The sequence below is a fragment of the Mandrillus leucophaeus genome, unplaced genomic scaffold, assembly GCF_000951045.1.
Source record: "Mandrillus leucophaeus isolate KB7577 unplaced genomic scaffold, Mleu.le_1.0 Scaffold497, whole genome shotgun sequence".
Lineage (NCBI taxonomy): Eukaryota > Metazoa > Chordata > Mammalia > Primates > Cercopithecidae > Mandrillus > Mandrillus leucophaeus.
In genome coordinates, this window is record NW_012105331.1 from 1,147,869 (window position 1) to 1,160,229 (window position 12,361).

Consider the following 12,361-nt stretch of genomic DNA (forward strand, 5'->3'; position numbering starts at 1 on the left):
ACACAACATTATATTTCTTGGGAGAGGGAGACTTGTAATCAGGGAGACACATATAAGGAGCTTCAGGGGTACAGCAAGGTCCTATTTCTCAAACTGGGTAGTATGTGCACAGGTGATCATTTTAGTATCATGCTTTATAACATATAAAAGAATATATGTAATGTACTTAAAGTTTTAAAGAAATAAATAAAATAAGCATAACAATGCAAACATGAGTAAAGCAATGCAACATACATAAATATGAAGAAAGTACCCAGAGAGATGTAAAAGTTAGGAAGTTATGGGTTAAACAAGCAACTAACAAAAAATATACATTTAAAAAAACATATTGATTAAAAAAAAAGACTTGGAACATTGGGGCCAGGCATGGTGGCTCACGCCTGTAATCCCAGCACTTTGGGAGGCCAAGGCAGACAGATCACTTGAGGTCAGGAGTTCAAGTCCAGCCTGGCCAACATGGTGAAACCCTATCTCTACTAAAAATACAAAAATTAGCCAGGCATGGTAGTGCATGCCTGTAATCACAGCTACTCGGGAGGCTAAGGCAGGAGAATCACCTGAACCTGGTGGGTGGAGGTTGCAGTGAGCTGAGATCATACCCCTGCACTGCAGCCTGCGTGACAGAACAAGGCTCTCTCAAAAAACAAAATACAACAACAAAAAATTAGCTGGGCATGGTGTCAGGCACCTATAATCCCAGCTATCTGAGAGGCTGAAGTAGAAGTTTCAACTTGAACCTGGGAGGTGGAGGTTGCAGTGAGCCAAGATTGCGCCACTGCACTCCAGCCTGAGCAACAGAGTGAGACTCCGTCTCAAAAACAAAACAAAAAACCCAACAAAGTTTAAAAAACTAACGTGGAAGAGAAAGTTGTAAGCAGTAGTAATACAACATAGTATATCAAACTATAGAGTTACAAATATTACAGTATAAGAAAAATCAAGACAGAAGATTAAGTATGACTAGAAGGATCTTGGAAGTCATCATCAAAGAGACAATATTTGATGTGAGTCTTGGTGGGGGAAGGTTTTTCAAAGAGATGAAGAGCAAGATGAAGAAAAGAAAGTAAAGAACATCTTTAGGAATCAGCCACTACACAGAATGAACAAGGATCAACAAGGCAGTGGGGAAAAAAAAATAGACTTGGAATAGGTAACGGAAGGCTTGAATGTTACTAAAGCATTTACTTTGTTTTCTAAAGATAGCAGGGCTCTGAAGTAGGGAGATAAGTGATTGAAACTAAGAAGAGTATAAAGTTAGGCGGTGACAAACTAGATAGGGAAAAGACTAGTTATCTATTATAATGATCCTAGGGAAAGATGATGAAGGTTAGAATTAGGGCAGTAGAGATGGAATAGAGGAAGCAGATAAAAGAGACACTGCAAAGGTAGAATGACAGGACTTGGCAAAGGATTAGACACAAGGAGGGAAAGTACAGGGATAAGATTACGATGTCACCAAAGATTTTAGCAAGGGTTTCTAGGAGAAAGACTGTACTTTTTAAGAGCTTCCTTTTCTGTCCCAAATCTTCCATTTGATTTTTGGAAAGAGTTCAAATAAGTAACAATCTTCTCTGATAATGTCTAAAGTCCATTAAAAACCCATAGTTGTTTCTATTTTTATTAACAAAATCATGTAAGTTATACAGTCACTTAATGATGCCTAGTGTTAAAAATATTTTCAGCATTGTTTTAATATGCTATTTGAGCCTCTACAGTCACACACATTTCTGCAGAAGTCAAACAGAAGGTAAAGGGTATTTTCCCCTAATCAAGTGAGAAAGCAAAACATATAAGTAATTCCTCAGTATCTGTAGGCGAGTGGTTCCAGGACTTTTCCCACAAGTACCAAAAATCTGCAGATGCTCAAATCCCTGATATAAAATGGTATAAGATTTGCATATAACCTTACTTTAAATCATCTCAAGATTACTTATAATACCTAATACAATGTAAATGTTATGTAAACAGTTATATTGTATTGGTTAGGGAATAATGACAAGAAAAAACTCTGTACATGGTTCAGTACAGATGCAATTATTTTTAAAAAATATTTCCAATCTGCCATTGTTAGAATTCACAGATACAGAAGGCTGTGTATCCAACCTAAATCTATGTGAATTTAACATGTTACATTTTTGATAAGTCATTCTGCTGCATTTTGCCATTAAAGAAATCTATAGACAGACATAAAATATATTAGACTAGAATGACTGAATGAACTCAATTTCCTTATTTTGGCTGCAATCGTTTAAAAAAAAAATAAAAGAGCAGCAGCAACAGCAAACCCATTGATACTTATACAGAAATGTGCATTAACTACAGAAGTCAAATAATTTGCAGAATTTATTTGTTTAGATCTAGGACAAACCATAACATACAATGCATTAAAATTATCTTACGTAGCTGGGTACGGTGGCTCACGCCTGTAATCCCAGCACTTTGGGAGGCCGAGGCAGGTGGATCGCTTGAGGTCAGGAGTTCAAGACCAGCCTGGCCAACATGGTGAAACCTCATCTCTACTAAAAATACAAAAATTACCCAGGTGTGGTGGTGCACACCTGTAATCCCAGCTATTCAGGAGGCTGAGGCAGGAGAATCGCTTGAACCCGGGAAGTGGAGGCTGCAGTGAGCCAAGATCGCATCACTACATTCCAACATGGGCGACAGAGCAAGACTCTGTCTTAAAAAAAAAAAAAGTATGCTTCAAAAAGGATTGCAAGTGAAAAAAAAAATATGTATATGTAAGAAAAATTAACATGCAAAAAATAAACAACAAAAAATAAAAATTCTTAAGACGTGTAAACCTGACAAAGATAAAGAACTTCAGCCTTAGTCAAACAGCAGTGCTCCAAAAGTGAAACCCAAGTGTTGAAAATGAGTTAATAAAGAGAAAATGTTCTTTCTCTGACATCCTTCTGCTCCTTTCTAAGAGAAAGAGTAGGGATTAGACGACTGGAACCACAAAGTGAAGACTAAAAGGTAAAAAGTGAAAATTGAGGTTTGCAGTCATTCAAACTGGTCCTGATTTTAAGCAGGGCTTCACACCAGCAACTCCCAAGGTCTCTGGCAACATCGAAAGGAAAGCAAAAGTTGTCTTTGTTGGCCACCCACCATCTCTCCCTATTTCTGCCCTTAGGCAGCAACAATACTCAACGTAAGTATCTTCTTGCTGTCTTAAATCTCATAATCCACTCTACACTCATTCTATGTAATGTGCCACAAACAACTAAGTATTGATTAAATAACTTTTTTTTTTTTTTTGAGACGGAGTCTCACTCTGTCGCCCAAGCTGGAGTGCAGTGGCATGAACTTGGCTCACTGCAACCTCCACCTCCCAGATTCAAGCAATTCTCCTGCCTCAGCCTCCCGAGTAACTGGGATTACAGGCACCCTGCCACCATGCCTGGTTGATTTTTGTATTTTAGTAGAGACGGGGTTTCCCCATGTTGGCCGGGCTGGTCTCGAACTTCTGACCTCAGGTGATCCACTCTCCTTGGCCTCCCAAAGTGCTGGAATTACAGGCGTGAGCCATCGCGCCTGGCTGATGAAATAACATTTTAAAGTAATCCTCAAGTATTAAGAAGGCTCAACCCTCTCAAGATTTAATCACTGCTAAAATGTATGGTATTTTCTGAGCAACTACTATGTCTCTAGCACTATGCTAAATGCTTGAGGGCAGTGTTTTTAAAATCCATTAGAAGGTCATGATCAGCATTAAAAAAATAGTAAACATCAGACTATGTCACACATAGTAAGGTTAGGTACTGTTTCATAAAATTGTTTCAGTTATGTACATGTGTATATGATGTAACACTGGATGAAAATGTAAAATGTATTTCTTAATATAGGTGACAATTTTAAAATATAAGTATGGAAGTCTCACACTACTGCAATGTAACTCCAAGTATGGTCCAATGACCAGTGCTGATTAGGGAACTGTTTGTTATCAGTTTGTGATAAAATAAGAAGTTTGTGACAGAATGTAGATCAGTTAAGCACACTGACCTTTTTACAGTAGTAGCAAGACTTTTTCCATGCAAAAAGCAGTGCACTGACTGGGCGTGGTGCCTCACAGCTATAATCCCAACACTCTGGGACGCCGAGGTGGGAGGACTGCTTGAGCCCAGGAGTTCAAGAACAGATATTTATGTTGAGTATTGCTGCTGCCTAAAGGGCAGAGATAGGGAGAGATGGTGGGTGGCCAAAAAAGTGAGACAAAAAATTTTACAAAAAATTTAAAAATTAGCTGGGCATAGTGGGGCACACCTGAAGTCCCAGCTACAAAAGAAACAAACTTAAGTTCCATCTCTTCCATCCTTTATGGTCCCAGTTCTTGGAATTTGTTTCTTCATGTGAATCTTATAATGTTTGGGATCTACATCATTCCTTAAATATAGTAATGGGACCAACAGACAATTACTATAAGGCTTTAAAATCCTCATACACACGCAGTGCTCGTGATGATGTGATGAGGCAGAGTGAAACTGGCCTTGAGGATAGAATTTAGCTAAGAACAGGGTAAGAAAGGAGGACATCTGGCTGGGCGCAGTGGCTCACGCCTGTAATCCCAGCACTTTGGGAGGCTGAGGCGGGCAGATCACTTGAGGTCAGCAGTCCGAGACCAGCCTGACCAATATGGAGACACCCCGTCTCTACTAAAAATACAAAATTAGCTGGGCGTGGTGGTGCACGCCTGTAATTCCACCTACTCAGGAGGCTGAGGCAGGAGAATCTCTTGAACCCGGGGTGGGGATGGAGGTTGCAGTGAGCCAAGATCGCGCCACTGCACTGCAGCCTGGGCAACAAGAGCGAAACTCCATCTCGAAAATAAATAAATAAATAAAAATAAGAATAATAAGGAATATTACAGACGTTATTGGGAAATAATCAACTGGATAGGGGGAAAATGCTGACATGTCTTTGAATCCCTGGCACCTATCTCCGTAGTCCTCACATAGTCACCACTTTAATAAATGCTTATCACTGTCAGCTGAATTTAACTAAAAGAAACAAAAATAAATGTTGACTAACAAGAATAACTAAATTATGGAGTCACATTCTGGAAAATTTTGAAGCCATCTAGAATTCTTTATATTTGATTCAGCAGGCAATAAAAGCCAGTTCTTGATGGGAGAAATAGTATCTCAAGATGGTCAAATTAGGGATATGTAAGTAAGATTGAAAGGAGATGAGAACAAGGGAATGATACTATGGAAAAGAGTAACTAGAAGGTCACTGCAGAAAAGAACACAAAATGGTGGAAACATGCTTTGGTAACTGGTTGATTGAAACAGTATTTTCTCTTGCTCCCACTCACACACACACACACACACACACACACATACACACACACACACAAAAATACCCTGCAAAATATTAAGAGCAGTAGTGCTATTAACAAAAAAATGAATACTGCAGTTTAAAACTGATCAGTTTACAGCAGCGTTTCTTGACCTTGCCATCACTCACATTTTGGACCAGATAAACATTTGTTGTAAGAGGCTGCTCTGTGCTGTGTGCACTGGAAGACGTTTAGCAACATCCCTAGCCTCTACCCACTAGATGCCAGTTTACTATCATCCTTCCCTTCCAGTTGTAACAACCAAAACTGTCTACAGTCATTGCTAAATGTGTCCTGGAAGGCAAAATTACCCTCAATAAGAACCATGTGGTTTACAGCAAAGTAGGTAATTCAAGGGCAACACAGTGAGACCTCATCACTACAAAAAAAAAAAAATTAGTGGGGCACGGTGGCATGCGCCTGTGGTACCAGCTTCTCGGAAGGCTGAGGCAGGAGGGTTGCTTGAGCCTGGGAGGTTGAGCTTGCAATGAATCATGATTATACCACTGCGCTCCAGCCTGAGCAATAGAGGGAGACCCTGTCTCAAAAATAAAATAATCATATTTTCTTCAGTTTTATGTACATTTTTAATCTTCTATAATAGTTTTTAAAACACAGACATTACTTACACTAGTAACTAAAATCAGGAGGATGAACCACTAAGGAAATGAGCTCTTGTTTCTTTACAGCTGAAAAGTTAACTTAAAGGGCCCAGAATAGGGGGAGTCTAAAGGAGGAATCGATCAGAAAAGGAAGCAGGAGTCATTAGAATGATGGAAAACCAGGAAAGTATAACATGAAAACCAAAGAAAGAGAGAATAGAGTATTTCAAGAAACCTTTACAAAGTTCTTAGAATGCCATGAGAATAAAAGAATAAACTAGCCCTAGTTCTTTTTTTTTTTTTTTGAGATGAACTCTCACTCTGCCATCTAGGCCGGAGTACAGTGGCATGATCTCAGCTCAGTACAACCTCTGCCTCCCAGGTTCAAACAATTCTCTTTTCTCAGTCTCCCAAGGAGCTAAACTAGCCCTAGTTGTAAAGAGTGACTGTCTAAATTGGCTTCAGTTAGGTAAACAATAGAAACCTACTATACACAAGGTGCAGTGTTGTGATACAGGGGATACTAAAAAAAATACACCTCTTAATAAAGTTTCTGCCTCTTAAAATGAAAGACAAGTACATAATGGTAACAAAGTAAAGTATGGTTTAGTGCTGTGATATAGGCACTTAGCAAACCAGGCCAATGTCTGTTCATTTTATTAAGGACCATTACCAGAAACTAAAAAAAGGGTAACTGTTTTCCAGAATAGATATCTACATTTATAACTTTAATTCATTTATTTTGTCTTCTCCCTCATTGCTTAATTTTTTTAACTGATGCAAAATTGTTAAGTAGGGAGCCAGATCACACTCAACATGTACCAAAAACATAGTTCTCAATCCCAGCTGTATGTTAGAATCAGTTACCTAGAGAATTTAACAAAAAAATTGATGCTCAGATTCCACTCCTAAATAATTAAATCAGAATCTTTAGGGATTTGAGATATACACACAGGTATTTATTTATTTATTTTCTTATTTATATATTAAACAAAATAAAGACAGAGTCTCACTAGGTTGTCCAGGCTAGTCTCAAGTTCTTGGGCTCAAGGGATCCTCCTGCCTCGGTCTCCCAAAGTGCTGGGATTACAGGCATGAGCTGACCTTGCCTCGCCCATATAGGTATTTTTAAAAACCTTCCCAAATGAATTCTAATATGCAGTCAAGACTGGAAATCATCAATATAAGAATGAATATAAACATGTTGCTAGAAGCAACAAAATAATACGAAGGCAACAATTTGTTTCCAGCTGAAATCAGCATCTTAAATCATTCAACTTACCAAAATTTTAAAAAATCATTTTCATTTTTAAAATTCTGTAACTGAGAAATTAAAATAACACCTCCAGGATTCTTATGCCCACAACTTTTTTTGTTTTGAAATTGGTATTATAATGTGTAATTATTTCATTTCACACTATTAAAAAGACATGTGGGTTCACATGATTATTGGTGTTTCAGAATTCAGTGCAGTAGTCCCCCTTTATCCACGGTTTCACTTTCCATGGTTTCCGCTACTTGCAGTCAACCACAGTCCAAGAATATTAAATAAAAAATTCCAGAAATAAACAATTCATAAGTTTTAAATTGTGCACCACCTCACTTCGCCCAGCCTATGACATGAATCATCCCTTTGTCGTGTATCCACACTGTAGATGCTACCTGCCTGTTAATCACTAAAGTGGCTGTCTCAGTTACCAGACTGACTATAGCAGTATTACAGCGCTTGTGTTCAAGTAACCCTCATTTTACTTAATAATGGCTCCAAAGTGTAAGAGCACAGATTCACATATGCCAAAGAGAAGCTGTAAACTGCTTTCTTTAAGCGAAAAGGTGAAAGTTCTCAACTCAGTAAGAGAAAAAAAAAAAAACTCATGCTGACATTGCTAAGATCTACGGAAAGATCTTTTTTTCTGCAAAACTGTGAAGAAGGAAAAAGAAAATTTGTGTTGGTTTTGCTGTCACACCTCAAGCTGCACAAGTTATGGCCACAGGGCATAACTTTTATTACACTATACTGTAATTATTCTATTTTATTATTAGTTATTGTTGTTAATCTCTTGCTTCTAATTTATAAGTTAAACTTTACCATAAAAATGTATTTATAGGGAAAACACAGTATATATAGGGTTCAGTACTATCTGTGGTTTCAGGCATTCACTAGAGGTCTTGAAACATATCCCCTGCAGATAAGGGGAAGACTGCTGTATTACTAAAAACTAAATTGTAGGCTGGGCGCGGTGGCTAATACCTGTAATCCTAGCACTTTCGGAGGCCGAGGTAGGCGGATTGCCTGAGCTCAGGAGTACACGAACAGCCTGGGCAACACAGTGAAACCCCATCTCTACTAAAACAAAAAAAATTAGCCAGGCATGGCGGCGTGTGCCTATGGTCCCAGCTACTTGGGAGGCTGAGGCAGGAGAATTGCTTGAACCCGTGAGACGGAGGGTGCAGTCAGACAAGATTGTGCCACTGCATCCAGCCTGGGCGACAGAGCAAGACTCCATCTCAAAAACAAACAAACAAACAAAAAACGAAATTGTAATGTGTTAGTCAAAAGAGACAAGGCTTAGTTAAGCCATATTCACTATACATGAGAACTGTTTTACTTGAATTAGTATGGTATTAGTCAGGTGTGGTGACGTGTGCCTGCAGTCCTAGCTACTTGGGAGGCTGAGGCGGGAGGATCACTTGAGCCCAAGAAGCAGAGGTTACAGTGAGCCAAGATCATGCCACTGCACTTCAGCCTGGGTGACAGAGCAAGACCTTGTCTCAATTAAAAAAAAAAAACAAAGGGCTACATGCGATGGTTCACGGCTATAATCCCAGAACTTTGGGAGGCTGATCACCTGAGGTGGGCAGATCACCTGAGGTCAGGAATTCAAGACCAGCCTGGCCAATATGGCAAAACCCTATCTCTACTAAAATACAAAAATTAGCCGGGCGTGGTGGTGGGTGCCTATGGTCCCAGCTACTTGGGACGCTGAAGCAGAATTGCTTGAACCCACGAGGCGGACACTGCAGTGAGCCGAGAACACATCACTGCACTCCAGCTTGGGAGACAGAGCAAGACTCCATCTCCAAAAAAAAAAAAAAAAAAAAAAAAAAAAATTAGTATGGCTATAAATGTAGAATTCTAAATAAGTTTAATATAATGTTTCATCATTCAGTACTAGTAAATTTAATATTATGGAACTGTTGCAGGCCTTACTTTCCATTTATTAATCATATGACTTTCAACAAATTCCATAAATCACTCCCAACATGACCACCACTGCTCTTCAGTTTACTTTCATCTGCAAAATGAAACAGGAATGATTTGTCTGCTTCTATAGGGTGACCATAGGTATCAAGTGAAAAAATATACAAAAACATGTTTTGAAAACTGTAACATGCCATTAAAACATAATGCATTATGGTTAAAGAAATTGGAAATGGGTTGGGCGCGGTGGCTCACGCCTGTAATCCCAGCACTTTGGGAGGCTGAGGCGGGTGGATCACAAGGTCAAGAGATCGAGACCATCCTGGCCAACATGGTGAAACTCCATCTCTACTAAAAATACAAAAATTAGCTGGGCGTGGCGACATGCTACTCGGGAGGCTGAGGCAAGAGAATGGCATAAACCCGGGAGGCAGAGGTTGCAAAAAGCCGAGATTGTACCGCTGCACTACAGCCTGGCGACAGAGCAAGACTCCATCTCAAAAAAGAAAAGAAATTGGAAATTGGAAGCATACCTTATTATTCATCTGCTATATAAATGCAAACAAGAGTCCAATACAACTTTGTCATCAAAATTACAGTAGACAAAGCATGGCCACAAATTCTTTGACATTTTTCCCTTCAAAAGTGAGGGTTGGATACTGGTCTGACTGCTCTAACCAACAGAGTATGTTGGAAATAATGTTGTGCCTATTTCTGGGTTCAGGCTTTTCGGGAGACACGCAGCTTCTACTTCCTGTTTCCTCAAACATGTATTCTTGGAACCTAACCACCATACTGTTCACGTCAGAAGTTCAAGTCACATGAAGAGGCTATGTGTGGGCATTCCAGTTGACATTCCCAGCTGAACTCCTAGCCAACATCAACTGCCTTCACATGAATTAGCCATTTTGGATGTCCAGACCAGCTGAGCTCTCAGATGACTCCAAACTCAGCTGCTTATCTGAATATAAACGCATTAAAGTCTAGGTGAGAACCACTTAGCTAAGTACAGGCAGGCCAGAGAAACAGGAGAGATACTAAATTATAGTTTTAAGCCACTGTGTTTTGGAGTGATTTGTTACACAGCAATAGGTAACTGGGACAACAACAAGGTATTTTTTAAATGTTTCCTTAATTATTTCTAATTTTATTAACAACACATCCTTGAAGACTTTTTTTCCTTTCACTTCCGTAAATATGAGCGCATTTTCATGTAGAAAAGTTCATAATAAAGTATAATGCTAGACTTATGAAAAAAATTTAATGTACTGGTTTTATTTTCCAACTGTCTTACTCAAAAGTCATTTTGATTATTTTCCATTATGTCCACGCTTTTTATTTTAATTTTTTGAGATGCAGTTTTGCTCTTGTCACCCAGGCTGGAGTGCAATGGTGCAATCTCAGCTCACTGCAACCTCTGCCACCCCGGTTCAAGCGATTCTCCTGCCTCAGCCCCTGGAGTAGCTGGGATTACAGGCGTGTGCCACCATGCCCAGCTAATTTTGTTTTTTAGTAGAGACCAGGTTTCGCCATGTTGGCCAGGCTGGTCTCGAACTCCTGACCTCAGGTGATCCACTCTCCTCGGCCTCGGAAAGTGTTGGCATTACAGACGTGAGCCACTGCGCCCAGCCACGTCCACATTAATAAACAAATGCCCATAATGATTAATAAAGTCCAAGTAAATATATTAAAAAATGAAATGCTAAAAAAGTCACCTTTAAAACATTTTTGTTAGTTTTTCTTATACATTGTTTTCTAAAAAAAATACATGCCTATGTGCAAAATTTCATTAATGATAGGTGTGTATATATATATATTTTTACTACTACAGGGTCTTCACTATCTAATATTAAAGATGCATCCAATGTGTCACAAGAAAAGGAATACCTATTTCAAGGCAGCCATATCAACATGATAAAGACATAACACAACCGATATCACCTTCCAGATATGCTTAATGGTCCAGGGATATGTTGTAAGGAGAAACTACCCAAATCCATCATGAATGACATTCACCAACGAATCTTAAACAGAATCGGCTGAAATGCAAAATCTGCTTACATGGCAAAGCCGCAGCAGAGCAAGCCTAAAACAGGAACACTTCCTTAACAAATAACCACTTGGCATTTTTCATGGCTGCAGCAAGATATTTACAAAACTAAGGATGCTTCGCAGATTCAGAAAACGTAATATCCTTTAGATACAAATCCCTTTCATCTGAAACCCTCAGGTCTCTTAAATTCTAAATTCCTTAGGCTCTGCAACACCTCCGTGTCAGGTAAATATTTTGTTAGTGATTAAGTGACTTGTTCAAGGTCACAGAATGAACTGGAGGCAAGAAATAAACCCAGGAGGGTGGTCTGCAGCTTTCTATATAAATGCACATCGCTGCAAGTAAGGATTCCGATAATTTCCAAGGTGGAGTGGCGGCGAAATTAACTTGTCCCACAACTCTAGGTTGGAAGGCACTTTTTAGGGGGGGGAAAAAAAAAGCTTCTATTTGAGGCAGTCATAGTTTTAACTCTGATAAGCTTATAGGGTCTTTAAACTCTAACTTCACTAAAATGAAGTGTGACTAGGGAAGAGGAGAAACTGGGAAACAGTTTCAGGAGCTGTAGTAAGGCCTGGGATTGTAGGCAGATTGCAGAGAGTAAAATAAAAAAAATAAAAAAAAAAACCAAAAACAAAAAACCGGAAGCAAGAGGAAAGAGGTCAAAGTCGGGTATAAGTGTCCAAGAGAACGGAAGAATAGTCAAAGCCACCTTTTAAAACCGAAAAACCGCACGAAACTCGCTTGGCAATCCTAGATGGGTGGCGTAAAAGACTCAAGGTTGGGCCCTTCCTCTCCACAAGCCGGTTCTACCTTTCGGAGTTGTCCCACTCCTCTCCGCGGACAGGGCTTGTCTCCCGGGTGACCAGCAGCTGGTGGAAGGAGAGGGGGTTCACAGCGGACGACTTCCCAGAGGACAGGTGCCGGGGCCCAAGACCCGCACTCACCGTGACGCCCGGCGCGCTTCACTAACGCCAGCCTTCTCGCCAAACGCCCATCTCCCAAGAACTCGAGGGAGAATTAGCCTTGGCTATCAGGACGGAAGCCAGCCCAGCTCATCCCCTTTTCCCGATTTGCATTGCGAGGCGACGCGTCGCGTCTCCAGACGTCACGGTAGGGGCTGGGCTTCGCGTGCGCTCTGACTTCTCTCTTCCACCGCCCTCCCC

General features: G+C 40.0%; 1 protein-coding gene across 4 annotated transcripts in view; it reads right to left on the reverse strand.

Moving 5' to 3' along the window:
* USP8 (ubiquitin specific peptidase 8) overlaps positions 1–12,280 on the reverse strand; it is an 83,245-nt gene extending 70,965 nt beyond the window's left edge. For 2 of the 4 annotated variants that reach the window (XM_011995758.1, XM_011995755.1), the window contains exon 1: positions 12,143–12,280. The gene's annotated coding sequence lies outside the window, so the exon portion shown is untranslated. Of the gene's footprint in view, positions 1–4,005; positions 4,168–12,008 lie in introns of all 4 variants that reach the window. The other 2 variants (XM_011995757.1, XM_011995756.1) reach the window with 2 other exon arrangements.
* Positions 12,281–12,361: the final 81 nt, after the last annotated feature.